Source organism: Rhinopithecus bieti, unplaced genomic scaffold, assembly GCF_001698545.2.
Source record: "Rhinopithecus bieti isolate Rb0 unplaced genomic scaffold, ASM169854v2 scaffold_364, whole genome shotgun sequence".
Classification (NCBI taxonomy): domain Eukaryota; kingdom Metazoa; phylum Chordata; class Mammalia; order Primates; family Cercopithecidae; genus Rhinopithecus; species Rhinopithecus bieti.
This window is the reverse complement of record NW_016803104.1, coordinates 934,743-953,989: the sequence shown is the minus strand read 5'-3', so window position 1 is coordinate 953,989 and position 19,247 is coordinate 934,743. Positions and strand designations below refer to the sequence as shown.

Below are 19,247 nucleotides of genomic sequence, written 5' to 3'. Positions count from 1 at the left end.
TGGGGAGTTATACATGATATAAATGATGAATTGATGGGTGCTGACGAGTTGATGGGTGCAGCACACCAACATGGCATAAGTATACATATGTAACAAACCTGCACGTTATGCACATGTACCCTAGAACTTAAAGTATAATAAAAAATAAAAATAAAAAAATAAAAAAAGATTAAATAATAATAATAATAATAATAATAATAATAAAAAAAAAACCACCTGAGGGGAAGTCCGCTGGGGAAGCTGCTGGCTGCCATGTACTGTAGTATCCCAGACACAAGAGAAACCTCAAGAGCCTACCAAGAACACTGGAACCAGGAAGCCGAACCCTTTTGTCCTTGAAGTATCTCTCCAATGCCCTCTGCCGACAAAGTTTCAGTGCCAGTCAACCCGATCCACTTTTACAGGGCAGATAAAAAGAGTAAATTTGGGACTGAGAGGCAATAAATCAATTATCAATACAGATTCCAAACCAAATCCTATTCTGGGATCCAGAGATATAAAGGTGAATAGCAAAGTCTTCTCCTTCTTTGGATTAACTACTGGTCCAAACAGATGCATTCAAAAATCAGCATGAGAAACTGCAGTTCGAGTAAGAACAAAATACTTGGGGAACATTGAGGATGGAGGAATATGTTTGGCCGGTAGCATCCCAGAACTTCCTGGACAGAATAACATGAGAGCCAAGTTGCTAAGTTTGAGTAGGTATATTACAAACGAGGAAGGAAGGGTAAGGACAGCTACTGCTGAAGGAAGGACTTGTATGGAAGACAAGAAATTTAGAAAGACTTTTATACTGTAATAAGGGCAGTGTGGCAATAACAGAGGATTTATGGGACAAAGAACTGGATAATTAGGTGGAAAGCTGGAAGATGTGTTTGGAAAGAAGAGATGGGGATAGGTAGTAAATAAATATCCTAGTATCTCAAACTGAAATAATCTAGATTTATTTTGAGGGCAATAAGAAACCAACAGAACCATTGGAACTGTATTTTGTATGTGTTTTCGAAGGAAGAGAGTAGGAGATTAATTACAATGGGTAGGAATTCAAACAGGCAGACTTTTAAGATACTGCTGCAGTAGTCCTAAAGAATGTTCATTAGAGCTTAAGAGCCTAAACTTTAGCCAAGGGCCGGGCACAGTGGCTCATGCCTGTAATTCCAGCACTTTGGGAGGCCGAGGCAGGTGGATCACTTGATGTCAGGAGTTCGAGACCAGCCTGGCCAACATGGTAAAACACCGTCTCCACCAAAAATACAAAAATTAGCCTTAGCCTAGCATGGTGGCACACACCTGTAGTCCCAGCTACTTGGAAGGCTGTGGCAGGAGAATCGTTTGAACCCAGGAGGTGGAGGTTGCAGTGAGCCGAGATCGCATCCCTGTGCTCCACCCTGGGCCACAGAGCAGACTCTGGCTCAAGACACAAAAATAAAAATAAGAACAAATAAACTTTGGTCTAAAGTAGATTTTTATGAATAATTAAATGTGAGGAATGAAAGGGAAAAGTTTCTAGCTTAGGAGACTTGGATGTATTTAATAAATAAAGAACAAACAATAGATGTATATACTAGATAAAGAATAGATCAAGATAGAGCAGGTTGAGATGGAAGTAACTGGCTGATTCAGTTATGGACATGTTAAGTTCAGGCTGCCGACGTGGTATGCAGATAGTCAGCAGATGTCCACTGGCAGTTAGAAATATGGGTTTTGTTTTGTTTTACTTTTTACAGTCAGATGATGAATGGAAATTGATGTTGGAGTTCATAATCATTTTTAAAATATAATAATCACAGCTTTGATTACGTTAATTACAGTTATTATTTTGTTTTGCACCAATGAATAAATAATTCATTTTTCCAGTAAATGCTTGCAACCTTACTGTATTTCTAAGGCTGGCATTTTTGTCCATTGGATGCTATAAAACTTGTTATTTAGAAATTCACAATGTCTTTGGAACTCACAAACAAATTGTACGAGTGAATAAGAAAATACAAAAAATTTCAGTTTCTAAATCATAAATATCCATCTTAATTTCTTCAATTAAAAAGAATTGAAATTTTATATTTGAAAATCCCTTTACCTTTTTTATGTACAACATTTGGCTGTTTATTTGAGGAGATGTTATAATGCGTCTTGTGTTCCAGAGGTAAAGCAGGGAGGGGAGGAAACCAGGATTTATTTCTGAGAGAACCTTAGCAATCAGTTTAAAAATTCACTGTATAGTCATGAAGTTTGAGAATTGAATTCTGCTTTAGACATCCACAGCACTTTTTTGGTAGAGTTAAATGGTTTTGCTTACGTTCGTATTCACACTTCCCTGGTGAGACAGTTACTACAGGCCCAGCTGGGTCATAAAGATCTAAGACTTTTCTTTTCTTTTCAATATGTCTAGCAGTTGGTACTCATTTTGAAACTCATAGCATGGATGTATGAATTGGATTAGCATCAGTCACAATAACAGTGAAACTTCATTCCCAGAGAGCTTTGTTTACAAAGGAGGACTTCTTACAATTTACTTCTTTGCATAAAGTACAATGATCGTATTAGCCATTGCTTTGCTACGGTCATACAATTGAATTAGTTTTAAATGGAAAGCCAGACTAGGAAAGGCAAATCATGATTTGCCTTTAATAGGCAAGAAGGGTGTTGTCCTCCTAGCTGCACTGCAGATAGTACCTAGTCATCTAAACAAGAAACCCACTTGGGCTGAATAGCATATTTTATTTAATTATTTTGCATTATTCCCATAGGGTTCACTTTAAATCTTCTCTCTTTTTTTTTTTACCTTTCAATACAGTCTATGTTATATGATTATAAATGTAATAACTGTTTGTTTTAGAAAGATTGGAAAGCATAGAGACATATAAATATAATCCTGCCATTCAAAGGGAATTACAGTTGATAATTTCATATGTCCTTAAATAGTGAGATAATTCTGCCTAGATATTTTTCTCCTGCTTTGCCTACATCCTGGGGCAGCATTAATAAATCACATACACAGAGATAGAGATACTAATATATACAGATAGATGTTAGATCTACTATAGATAAATAGTCATTAATTTCTCTCACAGCAAACTTGCAAGGAATTCTTTTTTTCCCTCCGTTTCAAAGGTAAACTAAGCTTCAGATAGCCAAACTGTCATGTTGCAAAACATATATCTTGTAAGTAAAGAAATGGTATTTGAATATAATTCTATTTTCAAAGCCTGTTATAGCACATTACTTTACCACATTGCATTAGCAATTTACCATGTTAATAAAAACACCTCATGTATAATTGAGTTTCTTTGTTATAGTTTCTTGACTGTGTTTGAGCTCATTTTAATTTTTTTATTTTGTAAAGAATTCTCTGTGTTAAACATTATCCCTGTTTTAGAAATATACAGTATTAGAATTACTGATTCAAAGGATATGTATTTTTTAAATTATTGTCTAGAATCATTATACAGTTTACTCTCCAGTGACAATATATGTGAACATCTGTTCCACTGCACCTTTGCCAGCTTAAGTTTTTGGTTGAAACAACATGACTGGGGCAAATCAGCCCAAGGCGTTGGATGTATCACCGTCCTAGAAGAGTTAGTTTGACATTTGTTCTTTTCTTGCAGTTGAGACATAGAACTTTGTTACTGACAGAATCTGGAAGATTGTTCATTCTTTAGTGATTGCTTCTTTGTTCTGGAAAATAATAAACAAATCTAAGACTTCAGAAAATTGGGAGTAGAAATGAGCTCAAATAAACTTTCTCTGAAATGTCAAAAGTGAATAGTAAAGGTCACCTAGGTACCTGAAAAGAAAGGGTAGACAAAAGAGAAATTGAAATTATTCAAGTAATAACTTAAAGAGGAATAAAACATTATGACTTTAGAAGAGCCCAGTTATAGATGATATAGATTGTGGTCAGTGGTGGAAAAGAAAGGAAGAGTTCATACAAGCTAATTTATAATTTTTCTCAGCATCCAAATATGATGTTTTGTTTTAATACACTCATGTCAGCTAATCCCCACAATAGCCCTGTAGGAACAGAAAACAAAAAAGTTTCAGAGAGAAATCAATGATCAGAAAGGCCCAGTGACTTGGTCAGAGTTACAGAACTGTATTGGAATTCCAGGACTGTCTGTACTAAGACCATGCTCTGTCAATTATACCCTTTTTAGTCTGTTGCTTTTATACCAACAAAGTAAGTGGTAACTGTAAAGCGTGGTTGTGTTTGGGGAAAGAGTAGGGTAGGAGAGATCAAAGGCAGTAAAACAGAGGATGCTTCTGAAGTAAGAATGTCAATAACCTCAATAAGGCAGTGGAAGTAGAAAGGAAAAAGGGGAACAAATTCAAGAGAGATTGCAAAGGCAGACTGGGTGGACTTGGGTAAAAGAGAAAGGTCAGAGACAACATCAAAATTTCTAGCCTGAATTATTAATAGGTGCTAATGCCATTAGAAAGGCAGAAAACCTAACAAGTCTGAATGAAAGCTGGTTAATGCAGTTATGGTTAGGTTGAGTTTAAGGTGTAGGTGACATATGCAAATGACACTGGAAAAATGATGACAGTATGTGTCTGGAGAGTTCAAGGATACAGATTTAGATCTGAAGGTCATTGGCCTGGGGATCTGAACTGAAGTCTTAAGGTTAAATGTTATTTTGTGGGAGAACTTAAATTAGTGTACTATGTGAGAACTAAGTTCTAATAAAAATCAGACTACCTGGGATCAAATTCTGGATCACTTTCTAGCTGTGTGGTCCCAGGCAAGTTTACATAACCTCTCTTAGCCTTGTCACTTATGTATTCTCATCTCATTGGCAATGCCTGGAGACATTTTTTGTTGTCACAACTGGGTTTGCTCCTGTCATCTTAGTGGGTAGGGTTCAGGGATGCTGTTAACCATCCTACAATGCACAGGACAGCTCCCTAAAACAAAGAAATATCTTGTCCAAAATGTCAGTAACTCTGAGTTTGAGAAATCCTGCTGTAAGTATTCTATAAAGCAGAGATAACTGTACTTACCTCATAGAGATGTTGTGAGGTTTCAGTGAGATCATGCAGGAAAAAAAAAAAAAAAAAAAACCAAAAAACTGAACCTGTCTTAAACAAGAAATATTTAAGAAAACTAATTTAATATATTGAATAGAAAAAGGCAAAGGACACAATTTGGGGAACCTTTTACCTTTAAGAAATGTCAGAGGAAGGAATGTGTGTCACATATGCTGAAAGGTAGCATGAAGGGAGAAGAGGAGAATCGGGAAAGTGGGGCGTCAGAGATCAGCAGAGAGCAGCTTAGTGGAGTACTATGAGCGGCTATTGCATGACTGCAACCAGGGAAGAAGGCAAGCAGGTCCCTGAACCTCAGATAGCTCACTGAGGATGGGACCTGGAAAGAGACCACTGGGGTGAACGGTTAGCAAAGTAATGATAACGTTGAGGGAAAAGTTGTAATAAGGGTGAAAGAAAGATGGGAATAGAATTCCAGGCAGCAATAGGCTGAGAATTAAATGAAAAATGAGGATGAGACACAGGAAAAGCAGCTCCTTCACACTGGCTACTTGACCATAGAGGATAGTTTTGCTTTTTTTTTTTTTAGGTTTGGAAAGAACATCCTGTTTAGACAGAAAAGAAAGAAAAGTCAAAAAGGAGATAACGAAACAGTAAGAAAGATTGTAATTGATGGAGCAAGAGTCCAGAGGAGAAAGGTGAAAGACTCTGTGATTAGTAGCAATGAAAAGGAGACTTGCTTTAGAAAAAACATGGGGTACTTCCTATGGCAGAAAAGTATGATAATAATGTCACTATACTTGAAGTCCGGGGGAAAATGCAAATCTATCTAATAAGATTTTCATTTGTAGTTTTGAAAGATTCATAAAAGCATAAAAGCTGAGTTCTTTTATGAACCTTTCAAAAATTACAAATGAAAATCGTATTAAATAGCCCAAATACACAAGAACATGTATTGTCTAGATTGCCATTGGTGTTCCCTCATTAGACTTCCTATTAAGGACTGAATTATGTCACCCCCCCAAATCCATATGTTGAAGCCCTAACCCCTAATGTGACTGTATTTTGATACAGGGCCTTTAAAAAGGTATAATAATTAAGGTTGAATGAGGTCATAAGTGTGGGGCCCTAAACCTATGGGACTGGAGTCCTTGGAAGCCAGGAAAAGACACCAGCAGGGCACACATGCAGAGGAAAGGCCATGTGAGGATGCCGTGAGTACGGGCCTGTTAGCCAAAGGCAGGACAAAATAACTCACCAGAAACCAACCCTGGTGGCTCCTTGATTGTGGACTTCCAGCCTCCAGATGGTGGGAAGATAAATTTCTGTTCTTTAAGCCACCCAGTGTGTGGCATTTTGTTATGGCAGCCCCAGGGGACTAATTACTTCCCTAATTGGAACTTTTATACACATAATACAATAGGAGAAAGAAGGTGACCTGTTGAAATAAAAATTATTTCTCTTAAAGAATCTTGGCCGGCCGTGGTGGCTCACACCAATTATCCCAGCACTTTGGGAGGCTAAGGTGGGTGGATCACTTGAGGTCAGGAGTTCAAGACCAGCCTGGCCAACATGGTGAAACTCTGTCTCTACTAAAAATACAAAACAGCCGGGCATGCCGGGCATGGTGGCGGGTGCCTGTAATCCCAGCTACTCAGGAGGCTGAACGAGGAAAATTGCTTAAACCTGGGAGGTGGAGGTTGCAGTGAGCCAAGATCGCCCTACTGCACTCTAGCCTAGGAGACAGAGTGACTCCGTCTCAAAAAAAAAAAAAAAAAAAAAAGAATTTGGCCATAAGGGTAGGATTTGAGAGAGAGAAAGCAGGTATTTAATACCAAATCTTAGCCACAACTATTAATTAGATCACCTCAGATTTCCATATTGGGGAGATAAATATGGTGCCAATTACGGCTGGGATTGCAGGTGTTAGAAACAGATTGCCTTGGTTCAAATCCCAGTATTGACACTTACTAGACATGTGACCTCGGGCAAATTACTTAATTTTGTTGGCCTTGATCACCTTACCTATAAAACAGGAAACATCCTTGTAAAATAGTTTGGACAATCCTAATACATGCTAGCTAGTATTTTCATGTTTTGCTTGAAATTTTTATAGTGCTAAGTTACATAAACATTAATTTGTGACATAAAGGGATGCATTTATTGCTAAGCTTCTATTATTTTTTTGGGAAAAGTATGTATTTCCCTTTCCAATTGTGTAATGACAGAAGAAATAAAAAGTCAAGTAATTGATATTTATAAAAATGTTAAACTAATGTCTTTGTTTCAAGGAGTTTCCGAGAATAAATAACAAAAAGTCTACTAAAAAAGATACCTTGGGATAGATTTATTGTGCCATTTTAGGATTTCACTTTCAAGTTGCTTAATAGAAAATCAGTGACTATCATAGTATTTGCATTCCCATGATATTTTCCTTAGCCAGAGTTTTCCAGAGACAGTTTTTTAAATAGTCGGTTAATAAAAAGTGGATTGCTGCAACTGATATCTACTATAATTGATACATTTATATAAACTAGAATATATTAGCTATAGATTTTATTGTTTTAATAAATATGGCCTATTTATTTTTAGACAATTTTGGGAAGATTTTTTGCCAGTTACATGAATTTGTAAATTTTAAATAATTTGTAAATAGAGAAACTTGAAATTTTAAAAACTGTTTCCTTTAGGTTTTAGGGTACGTGTGCAGTTTTGTTATATAAGTAAAGTTGTGTCATGAGGGTTTGGTGTATAGATTATTTGCCACTCAGGTACTAAGCCTAGTATCTAGTTTTTACTTTTTTCTGCTCCTCTCCCTCCTCCCACCTTTCACCCTCAAGTAAGCCCTAGTGCAGTTGTTTCCTTCTGAAAAAATTTTAATAGATAAGATGCTCGTTGGTGCCATAGATTCTGCTTTGAGAATACCAAAATTTGGAGAAAAAATGAACATTTGCTTCTACATAATTCTATAGCAAAATGGTCTTAAAATTGAGAATTTATAGTGTTATGAAAAATTAATTTAGTATTGATAGTTTGTTTTCATGGGGAAAGTATAGTATTTTGATGAAATTAATTAAACACATGTGAAATTTATCGTTGGTTTTCATGTCAAAACAGTGTAATTTGGCCCACAAAGGCAATGACAGGAAGAGTAATGTGTAATATCTACTTTTGTTAGTATGGATTTTATATAGTAAGGTAAAGAGAGTTGCTAACACTTAAAATAATTGGCCAGCCACAAAAAGTATGTCTACTGCATGAACTGTTTGATTTAAGTACAGTTGAGAGATGTTTATTTTTAAGGAAAAGGAAACATATAGAGTTGGCACATTAGGGCAACCTAGTCTTATATTTTCCTCCTAAACACTGAAAAGGCTAAGAACTATCACATGAGATTTGATTCTAATTTCTCCTGCTTTTAATTGAAAATGAAATTCATGCTACATTTTAAAATCCTTTCTTCCACTTTAATTGCAGTTCGGATTCGTGGATATAAATTTCATTACGATCTAGAATAATTACCTTCATTTAATGTCCTCTATATAATTCAATGTTAAATTGCTAAGTGTTTCAAACCACTTCACCCATATTTATACCAATGTATTGCTTCTTTAGGACCCACAATGTATGCTAGGCATTCATTTTAACTAAGCCTTTGTCCTAAGAGTTCATAGAGGTGGATACCCTAAGACACACAGAGGACTTTTAACTCATATATCTTGAATTTTAAATAAAACTTTGCTTCAGAAACTTAAGAGTTTGCTTGTCATATTCTGGGTACATATATACACACAAATGAATAAATGAGTAAGTGGTTGGGTGAGTCCATCCATCTATTTATTAATTCATTTTAAATTTCTATTACAGGCCAGGAAATACTCTAGTTCCTAAAGAGAGATATTGATGAAGAAGCTGGACTAGGTGTCTGATCTCATGAAATGTACATTTTGGCATGAGGAAGACAGCAGATATCTAAACAAACGAAGTAGTTTTTAGCTAGTGGTGAGTGAAAATGAGTTAAAATCACAGAATGACAGCAAGAAGGATTTTGAATAAAGGCTTCTTTGTATGGGTTGGTCAGTCCTGTGTAAAGAGGAAACAATTGAGCTGAGACCTGAATGGTACTGAGAAAAAAATATGAAAATCTAGAGAACAAATGTTCCAGGCAGAAGACAAAGGCCCTGAGGCAGATGCGTGAAGCATTCTATGGTCAAATGTAGCATAGGATAATTCAGAGAAGTTGTAGAGGTCAGCAGAAGAATGACATGATCTGATTTATGTTTTTGAAAGATTACTCTGCTCACTGTGTAAGGACGAGAGAGGAAATAAAGGAAATGGCAGTTACAGAATTCTCCAGTGAGAAAATGGCGGTTGGGACCCAAAGATAATATAGAAAGGGGATTCGTTTCAGATTATTGAAGTTAGAATGTACAGGATTTGGTGTTGGATTAGATACGGAGGAAGGAAAAAGACAATCTAGAACAGGAGTCAGCAAACGTTTTTTTGGAAAGGGCCAGGACATTAAAGAATATCTGTAAAACTGGACATTAAATAGCTCAGTTTATAGAGAAGGAGACTGACCAAAAACTAACAATTCCAGAACTCTGCAATATGCTCTGAAAAGCAACCACAAGGTATCAGATAGGATTCAGAAAGAGGCACATAGGTGGGGGTGAGAGAGAAAGTGAGTGGTCTAGGACAGTCCTTTTCCAAGGATCTGTGCTTAAGGACCAGTTTTGTTTTTTATTTTCAGCCCATCCATTGTGGACAGATGTTTTGTAAAATAAAATACAAACGACTTGCTAGAAAAATACAAGTGAAAAAAAGCATAGAAATAAATGCCCACTATTTTTTCCTATTATATTCAGCATACATAAAATCCTATTTCAAGAAAAATATTAGAACAAACATAATGCTGGATAAAAGGAAAATAATTGCCCCAATTAATCACATTGTCATTGAAAGCATGTGTACAAGTAATAAGAAAGATAATGGCTATTATACTTGTTTTACCATCATAACAAAACCACAATTTATGAGTGAAATAGCAATTCTCCATTCTGACTGCAGTTGGTACACTTTGAAAGAACACTGCATTTCACTGTCCAGTCGTTAATGTGTCAAATGTGCCTGTTTCTTGATTGTTAACTTTTTTGATCTGGGTTAGATGGATAATGGAAATGCCACTTGCATGGAGTAATCTGTACTTTAGCTGTTTTATGTTTTAACACACTCAGAATAGAGAAACCAGTCTCACAGAGAAGAACTGATGGGAATAGAAGTGATTTTAAAGTAATATCAGCATACTGGAAAATTTTATTTTTATTTATTTATTTATTTATTTATTTATTTATTTATTCATTTATTTTGAGATGGAGTTTCTCTCTTGTTGCCCAGGCTGGAGTGCAATGGCATGATCTCAGCTCACTGCAACCTCTACCAGTGTGTTCAAGTGATTCTCCTGCCTCAGCCTCCCGAGTAGCTGGGACTACAGGCATGGACTACCACGCCAGGCTAATTTTGTATTTCTACTAGAGACAGGGTTTCTCCATTTTGGTCAGGCTGGTCTCGAACTCCTGACCTCAAGTGATTCACCCGCCTTGGCCTCCCAAAGTGCTGGGACTGCAGGCGTGAGCCACTGTGCCTGACCTTCATTTTTATTTTTTATTCAAAATAGAACAAGTGATGTTCTATTTTAGTTAATCCTTCATTAGTAGCCAGTTCTATCAATTACTCCTGTAAAGTATGTTTAAATTTTAATTCTCTTCGTAAGATAGATTCTGAATTTTATGTACTTTAGGTTAAAATTAGCAAACTAATCTTAAAATATCACACAATTAATAATACCCTCTTGCGCATGATTTATATGCGGCTTTTACCAAATATTTCTCACCTTATGGATTTGACAGTAACACAAATCTGTACCCTGTTCAAAAACACAAGTCCACTGATCTTGCCCTTGGGATGTCTCAGCATTGTCAAATTGCTAGAAAAGTTTCTAAACTTCTGGGCTTATGTCTTTATAGACTAGCAACAAATAGTGGGCCAACTATACTTTGAGTAGTAGTACCACTCTACAAAAAGATTGTGAATTCAGTCATCCTTAGAAAAGGGCAAATCATATATAGGAATCTTATATATAAATATTTAAGATAGAATATTTATAATATCAAAATTGTATGTAGGAAAATCTCAAAACACTTCTTTTAAAACACAGTGTTTCTCTTTTACACCCTTTATTAAGATGCATGTATTCCTTTTTTATTTCAATATTTTTGGAGTACAGGTGGTTTTTAGTTACATGGGTAAGTTCTTTAGTGGTGATTTCTGAGATTTTGGTGCACCCATCACCCTAATAGTGTACACTGTACCCAGTATGTATTCTTTTATCTCCCATCCCACTTCCACCCTTCCCCTCTAGTCCCCAAAGTCTATTATATTATTCTTATGCCTTTGCATTCTCATAGCTTAGCTCCCACTTATAAATCATGCTGCTATAAAGACACACGCACACGTATGTTTATTGCGGCACTATTCACAATAGCAAAGACTTGGAATTAACCCAAATGTCCATCTGTGACAGACTGGATTAAGAAAATGTGGCACATATACACCATGGAATACTATGCAGCCATAAAAAAGGATGAGTTTGTGTCCTTTGTAGGGACATGGATGCAGCTGGAAACCATCATTCTCAGCAAACAATCGCAAGAACCGAAAACCAAACACCGCATGTTCTCACTCATAAGTGGGAATTGAACAATGAGATCACTCAGACTCTGGAAGGGGAACATCACACACCGAGGCCTATTATGGGGAGAGGGTAGGGGGGAGGGATGGCATTGGGAGTTATGCCTGATGTAAATGGTTGGAATCAACCCAAATGTCCATCTGTGACAGACTGGATTAAGAAAATGTGGCACATATACACCATGGAATACTATGCAGCCATAAAAAAGGATGAGTTTGTGTCCTTTGTAGGGACATGGATGCAGCTGGAAACCATCATTCTCAGCAAACAATCGCAAGAACCGAAAACCAAACACCGCATGTTCTCACTCATAAGTGGGAATTGAACAATGAGATCACTCAGACTCTGGAAGGGGAACATCACACACCGAGGCCTATTATGGGGAGAGGGTAGGGGGGAGGGATGGCATTGGGAGTTATGCCTGATGTAAATGACGAGTTGATGGGTGCTGACGGGTTGATGGGTGCAGCACACCAACATGGCACAAGTATACATATGTAACAAACCTGCACGTTGTGCACATGTACCCTAGAACTTAAAGTATAATAATAATAAAAAAAAAGAGTTAAAAAAAAATTGAGGGCCATTAAAACTCTCTTTTGGATATGAAATAAAAAATTCTCGCCCGGTCGCAGTAGCTCACGCCTGTAATCCCAGCACTTTGGGAGGCTGAGGTGGGCGGATCACGAGGTCAGAAGTTCAATACCAGCCTGGCCAACATAGTGAAACCCCATGTCTACTAAAAATACAAAAAATTAGCTGGGTGTGGTGGTGGGCACCTGTAATCACAGTTACTTGGGAGGCTGAAGCAGGAGAATTGCTTGAACCCAAGAGGCAGAGGTTGCAGTGAGCAGAGATTACACCACTGGGAGCCAGGGCAACAGTGTGAGACTCCATCTCAAAAAAAAAAAAAGAATTCTCTCATGTTCAAAGTATTGGGAAATGGCACCTTGCATTACTTTTGGATTGACATTTTAAATATAATGCTTTTGTTAATTGATTTTAATGCATGTGCAAATTATACTTTTTAAAAGAAAGTGCTATTTTATAATTTAATATGGCTATCCATATTTTAATAAATTCTAAACACTAAGTTCTTTCAGTTTCTTTTTGGCAGTAAAATAGGACACTTACAATTCATTACTTAACATATCATGTGTGATATTCATTATCTTCATGTTTTGTTTGAAACTGGTTAAAACTGATATAGGCTCTGCAATAGCAGAAATCAGTTACTTTATTGAATATAAATCCTACATTGAATACAAATTTGAACTTTTCATTCAAAATAAGGCACCAAATACTGTGTTATTATTCCATTTGTTAAAAACCAACTGTAACCCAAGGTCGTTACTGGTGCCTGCCCCTATGTACTTTGAGATACTTAAGGAAAAGTTGAGATTGTTTCAGGTTGGAAACTCTAAGTAATATGTAATAAACTTTCCTGCATTAAAAAAAAATAATAAGTGAGACATGATATTTGGTTTTCCATTCCTGAGTTACTTCACTTAGAATCATGGTCTTTGACTCCATCCAAGTTGCTGTAAATGCCATTATTTCATTTTTTTATGGCTGAGTAGTATCCCATGGTATATATATACCACATTTTCTTTATCCACTCATTGACTGATGGACATTTAGTTTGTTTCCATATTTTTGCAATTGTGAATTGTGCGGTTACAAACATGCATGCACAAGTGTCTTTTTCACATAATGACCTCTTTTCCTTTGGGAAGATACACAGTAATGGTAATGCTGGATTGAATGGTAGTTCTACTTTTAATTTTTAAGGAATATCCATACTATTTTCCATAGTGGTTATACTACTTTACATTCCCACTAGGAATGTAAGTGTTCCCTTTTCACTACATCCATGCCAAAAAGATGTATATATTCTTAACAGTTAAGGATTAAAAGTGAGAAAGAGTTAAAAATAAAATCTTAAGCTAGTGTTTGTCACCAATATTCCAACAGTAGAATTACTAGATAAGCAAATAAACAAAAAAATTGAGAAGTTTAGTCATTTTATATTGGATATTTCTATGTAACCAGGAGTGTCCTACATGCTCGACTGGATTGTTTTCCACGCTTAACCATTAAGGTGGCTATAGTATAAACACAGACAGCCTAAAATCAAACAAGTACTAAACCAATACAATTTCAACTTTGAAATAACTGAAAACATATCAAGGAGGATACATGCCACAATGTTAACGTTTAGCCAAAGATTGTAAAATTGCAGTAAATCTTTTATCCCTTAGAGTTCTTCAGTGTCTTTCAATTTGTTAATGTGTTGCCATTGGAAACACACACACACACAAACACACAGACACACACACATACACGTAATTTTAAAATTCAAAACTAGATGATTTGACTAACATAATAAGCCTAGTCAACAAGACCCTGTCCCGGAAAAGACTGATTTATATGGACATATTAGACATGGAAACTTGATCAGCACTGAGTCACTTTTTTTATTTCTCAAAAGTAACAATAAGTAAAAGGAGAGAATTCCCGAAGTCTATTCTTAGCTTTTTGATCTTTTGTGCATATGCCAAATTGAATCATTATTTTCAATTGGTACCTTTTAAAGCATATAATTATAATCAGGAAACAGTTTAAATGAAATGTTTGTTATTTGAAACCCATTTTTCTAGTGAATAATCCCCTTGATAGATAGGTGGATATTATTACAAAGCAAAGACACAGACAAATATCTAATACTTTGGTGTGTGTAATTCTCTCTTGCAAGTATAAACATATGTGCATGATAAGAAAATACTAATAATTATTTACTCATAAAAGTATCATTGCTTTCTATGAAATTGCTATCTAATATGATTTTGAGAAGATGAAATTATTTTATGTACACTACAGACTTCCTTCTGATAAGCATTCAGCTACTCATTACTTCCCACCTTTATATTATAAGTCTTTGTATCTTATCTGTAATGTAAGATTGTAAATTCCTCAAAGTTGTACTTTATTCTTTTTGCATAATCCACAGTAGCCTGAATTGTCTCCTATAGATAGTAGACATTGTATATATACATATACGTGAGTTTGGGTGAATGGACGGATGGATGGATGGATGGATGGATGGATGGATGGATGGATGGATGAATAAATGGATGGATAACTGGAAAATATGGATGTGGCTGGTTTTATTTTATTTGGGGGTAATTTTTTTTCTCCAAGGAAACATATAGTCACATAACAGTTGATAGTATAAACCACTAAGAATTATGATTGTCCAATTATAAATAAAATAAACAAAAAGTAACAAACATAAGAACACTTGAAGCCACAAAGTAAATCAAGAGATTTTCTGCGTAAGTGTACCAAAACCATGAAGGATCCCTCTGAAACCTTGGGCTTAGCTAAGTAAAACATCTTAACTACTTTGGAACAGTAACTTTCTATATTTTTAAATAAATATTTTTAAAAAACGATTTAGATGAGATTTAGGTTAACAAAGCATAATGGTATTGTCTGTGAAATTAAGAAGGCTTTTCCAAGCCTTCTGATAATACCTGACAAACATTTTGCTTAGCACTATTGAAGTATTTGAAATAGCTTCCAGTTTAAGATTTTACCTTTTACACTTTTTAACTTATAACATNCTATTTTAATTTGAAAATATTCCATTTTTTAAATGTTTATACAAAATTCTAAACCATTATATCAGAATAAAGGATAGGAGATCATAAGAATTAAATCAACTAACTCACACACACACTATATATATATAATATATATCTATTTTATATACATGTAAAATATATTACACTGTAAAGTAAACTTTAAATGCTATGATTTTTTAGCAGCATGGTAATGCTGATCTCTGATATTTGGACTGCCTTTCTAATAATTTAAAGACCATATCTGTCTAGATGAAGTCTCGTTATATCACAACTGAAGAACCGAATTATATTCTTTTTAGACATACCACTGAGTAATCAGCTCCTTTCAGAATATTTTGCCTTAATAATGAAAATATTTTAATAACTAAACTTATTACCCACTGAGTTACTGTCATTATAGCATTCTAAAACAGACAAATTTCCTGGAATGAGAAACACAGTCTCTTAACTGATATTCATTAAGGACAATTTCTTTAAATGTCTTAGTGTATAATCCTTAGTGTGTAAGGGTTATAGTTTCTTCTTCCTTCGTGTCTCCTGTTTTCCATCCACCTTTCATTCTTTCATTCATCCCTTCCTTGTTTTTCCTTCTGCCTTCCTCTTTCCTTTCTTTTCCTTCCCTATCTGACAAGTATGTCTAAACTACCGTCATTAAACATAAAAGAGATTTCATATTTGCTTTCTTTCAATATCTGTGTACTCAACTGATAACATTTTACCCATGCTCCTTAAAGAATTATGTCAAGACTTGTAAAATTAGATTTTCTATCCCAAGAAAAGTAACAGAAAATTTTGCATGAAATATGTGCATGCATAAAGGTTTGCTCTGGAGATGCCCTAAAATAAAGCCATTTGCTCAGTAACATGTCTTTAATTTATTCCGAAAGTTTAGCATGTATATAGAGATTTGGTGTTTTATTTTACAATGTTAAAATGTAACTTGTGTATGAATTGTGAGTTTGTTTAAAAAGAGAATTTAATGATTTTTCTATAGTTACTTATATTTGTTAAAACTCATAAATAATATTTTCTGGTTTATACTTATTCAGTTGCTAGAGTTTTCACGACATCTCATTATAATCTTTTTCAGAATAGAATAACAATTAAAAAAAGGCATTAGTTAAGAAATGTCATAGGACCTGAGTAACTATTTGGGGAAGCATATGATATCTATAGTAGTGCTTTTCCAAATGTCTATTTGATGAGGGTTCACACAGACGGCAGGTGTTCCTACAGAGTGTCTGAGAGAAGGAAAAAATGAAACACTAATTGGTTCCTTTTTGTGCCAGGAGTGATAACCATCAATTATGCTTATCAAGATGTCTTAAATTATTCATTGATCAGTACAGGGATCTGCAGACAGTGGTAGTCATTTGGAACTTAATAATATTACTTGATTTCTACTTTTAAAACTCCATCTAGCGTAACCATATCTATGCTTTTCCATGTATATATTTTGCTACTAAGAATTTCAAAGTGTATTTTCAAAATAATATTTTGTGGAGTTTTAATCTAGCTTAGTGTGTTGAACAGAATTTATTAAGTTAAAAGTTTTAATTCTTGTCAAATTTATCATCAGTTTACTTTGTGATTCTTTGGTAATATGCTATTCTTTTAAAGTGTCCTTAATTCAGATAGATAATAGAAGGAAGACAGGATTCTTCTTTTAAAGAAACTACTTGAACTCTCAGAATTACTATGAGTTTAAATGTCTAATAACACAATCTCTTAAATATCAAAATGGATTTGAAAACTAAGTTTTAGTGATTATTGCTGTTCGGTTTTCCTAGATAATATTATTTGATTCTTCTCTTTCAATACCTTTTCATAATGTTTTAGATTTCATTGTATTGAAAATATCCAAATATAAAGGACAGAAGCCTTATGAAATATACATTTTAATGGTGGATGTGCTGCTAAATTGCAGTCATCTTAGACAAGGAACTTAAACTCCATGCTTAAATTTTCTTATTATCTAAAAAAAACCCAGAAAATTAGACAGATATTATATATTTATAATAAAAGAAATATTATATTTTACTTTATGTTGTGAATGCATCTAGCTTTAAGGACATTCTCTAAACTCGGATTCCCTCTAAGTTTAGGTAAAGACCAAGACATTCTATGGGAAAGTGGGAAATTTTACCATATGAAGAACAATGACAAAAATAATATTTGAACATAGTTTTAACCTTGGGAATTATATTTATTAATTATGGATANATGTTGTGAATGCATCTAGCTTTAAGGACATTCTCTAAACTCGGATTCCCTCTAAGTTTAGGTAAAGACCAAGACATTCTATGGGAGTGGGAAATTTTACCATATGAAGAACAATGACAAAAATAATATTTGAACATAGTTTTAACCTTGGGAATTATATTTATTAATTATGGATAATATATTTTTGAAAACTTTGTAAGAAATGTTGCCTATTATTTGTCTATTTAGCAATCACTTGTTTTGGCATGAGTTAATACAATTCATTACAGAAAGCTTTATGTTCTTGAATATGATTCTTGATTCTCTGTGTCTCTGTCTAATATTTTTTGGGGTCCCTTTATGTATAGAAATACTTCATGTATTAGGTTCAGCATTCTGTTTACCATGCACCCTAGATGAGCTCATTACCCAAGGGTCTGAAGTAACAGCTGCTCCCTTCCCCTCCACCCAGGCCCAAGAAGGGTGTCATGTTCCTCTTTATAGTTTTTCAAAATAAAAAAGTATATGTAAAAACAATTAAGGAACATTTACATTTTAAATCAGCAAGCATCTTACTATGTTTCAGGACCTGACCATGCATAACTTATTGTTTAATACTCACAACACACAAACCATTCACATGTATTAAGATGATAGAGGATTAAAATTAAATATAATTTCTTACAGTACTTTAAAATTATCTCCATTATAATTGGAGATTATAATACTAACTTATAGTATTTCAAAATAAAAGAATTGACTTTTATTTTGAAAAACCTCATTGGAACGATTAAACTATTTGTTATTACATGTAAAACACTTATAGCAATGCCTGGCATATGAGTACCGTGTAAGTGAGGCTCTGATTATCATGTGGGTACTGGGACTTTTTTTTCTTTCCTTCATTCTAGTTCAGTAGTTGCCAGAATGTAGTGTACAGTAAGAGTTACTGTATCTGGTTGTATTTGGTAATTTTCAAGGGTGATTCTGGTATACATGTGTGTATTCATTTTGTGTTGATGCTATAATATTTACTATTTTAGTGACAGAATTGATCATGTTTCACTGTAGAAGTCTGAATACAGTTCCAGGTGCATAGCAGGATATTGAATAGATTGGATTTAAGCCGTTCAATCACTCTTCCTGTTTTATGCTAAAGTTGTTTTTTCACTCTTCCAAAATGAGTTAATTTTTCTGTGACTCTCTCCTGTTGTTTTCCTGTATTCTGCATATTTATTTTGGGTGTGAACATTAGTTTACTATTTTGTTAAGTGGAGATAATGATGCTTGCTTTTCAGAATTTTTTTGAGAATTGGAATTAATATACGTTAGTGGTAATTTAAATAATAGTACCTGGCATAAAGGAGGCATTCCATAATTGGTAGATCTTGCTGTCATTTCAGTATTTTAGTTTACTCATTAATTTTGTGATGTATATCGTTTAGTGTGTCACAGACTTTATTCCAAGCAATTATTTGAATATCTGCTTTTGTCAGATATGGCTGCCAGATTTGTTTATGTTTTGGCAACTCTCTTGGCAAACAAGGTAGAAGAGGTCCCTAATCTCATAGAGTTTATATGCTAGTCAGGAAAAATATTATCTAACGTGCTTCTTAACAGTGTATTTAGATTAAGTGTTTGAATTTATTTTTTTATTTAGA

General features: G+C 34.6%; 1 protein-coding gene across 1 annotated transcript in view; it reads left to right on the top strand.

Moving 5' to 3' along the window:
• Nucleotides 1–19,247, top strand: part of LOC108543404 (cGMP-dependent protein kinase 1-like) — a 161,999-nt gene that overhangs the window by 11,079 nt on the left and 131,673 nt on the right.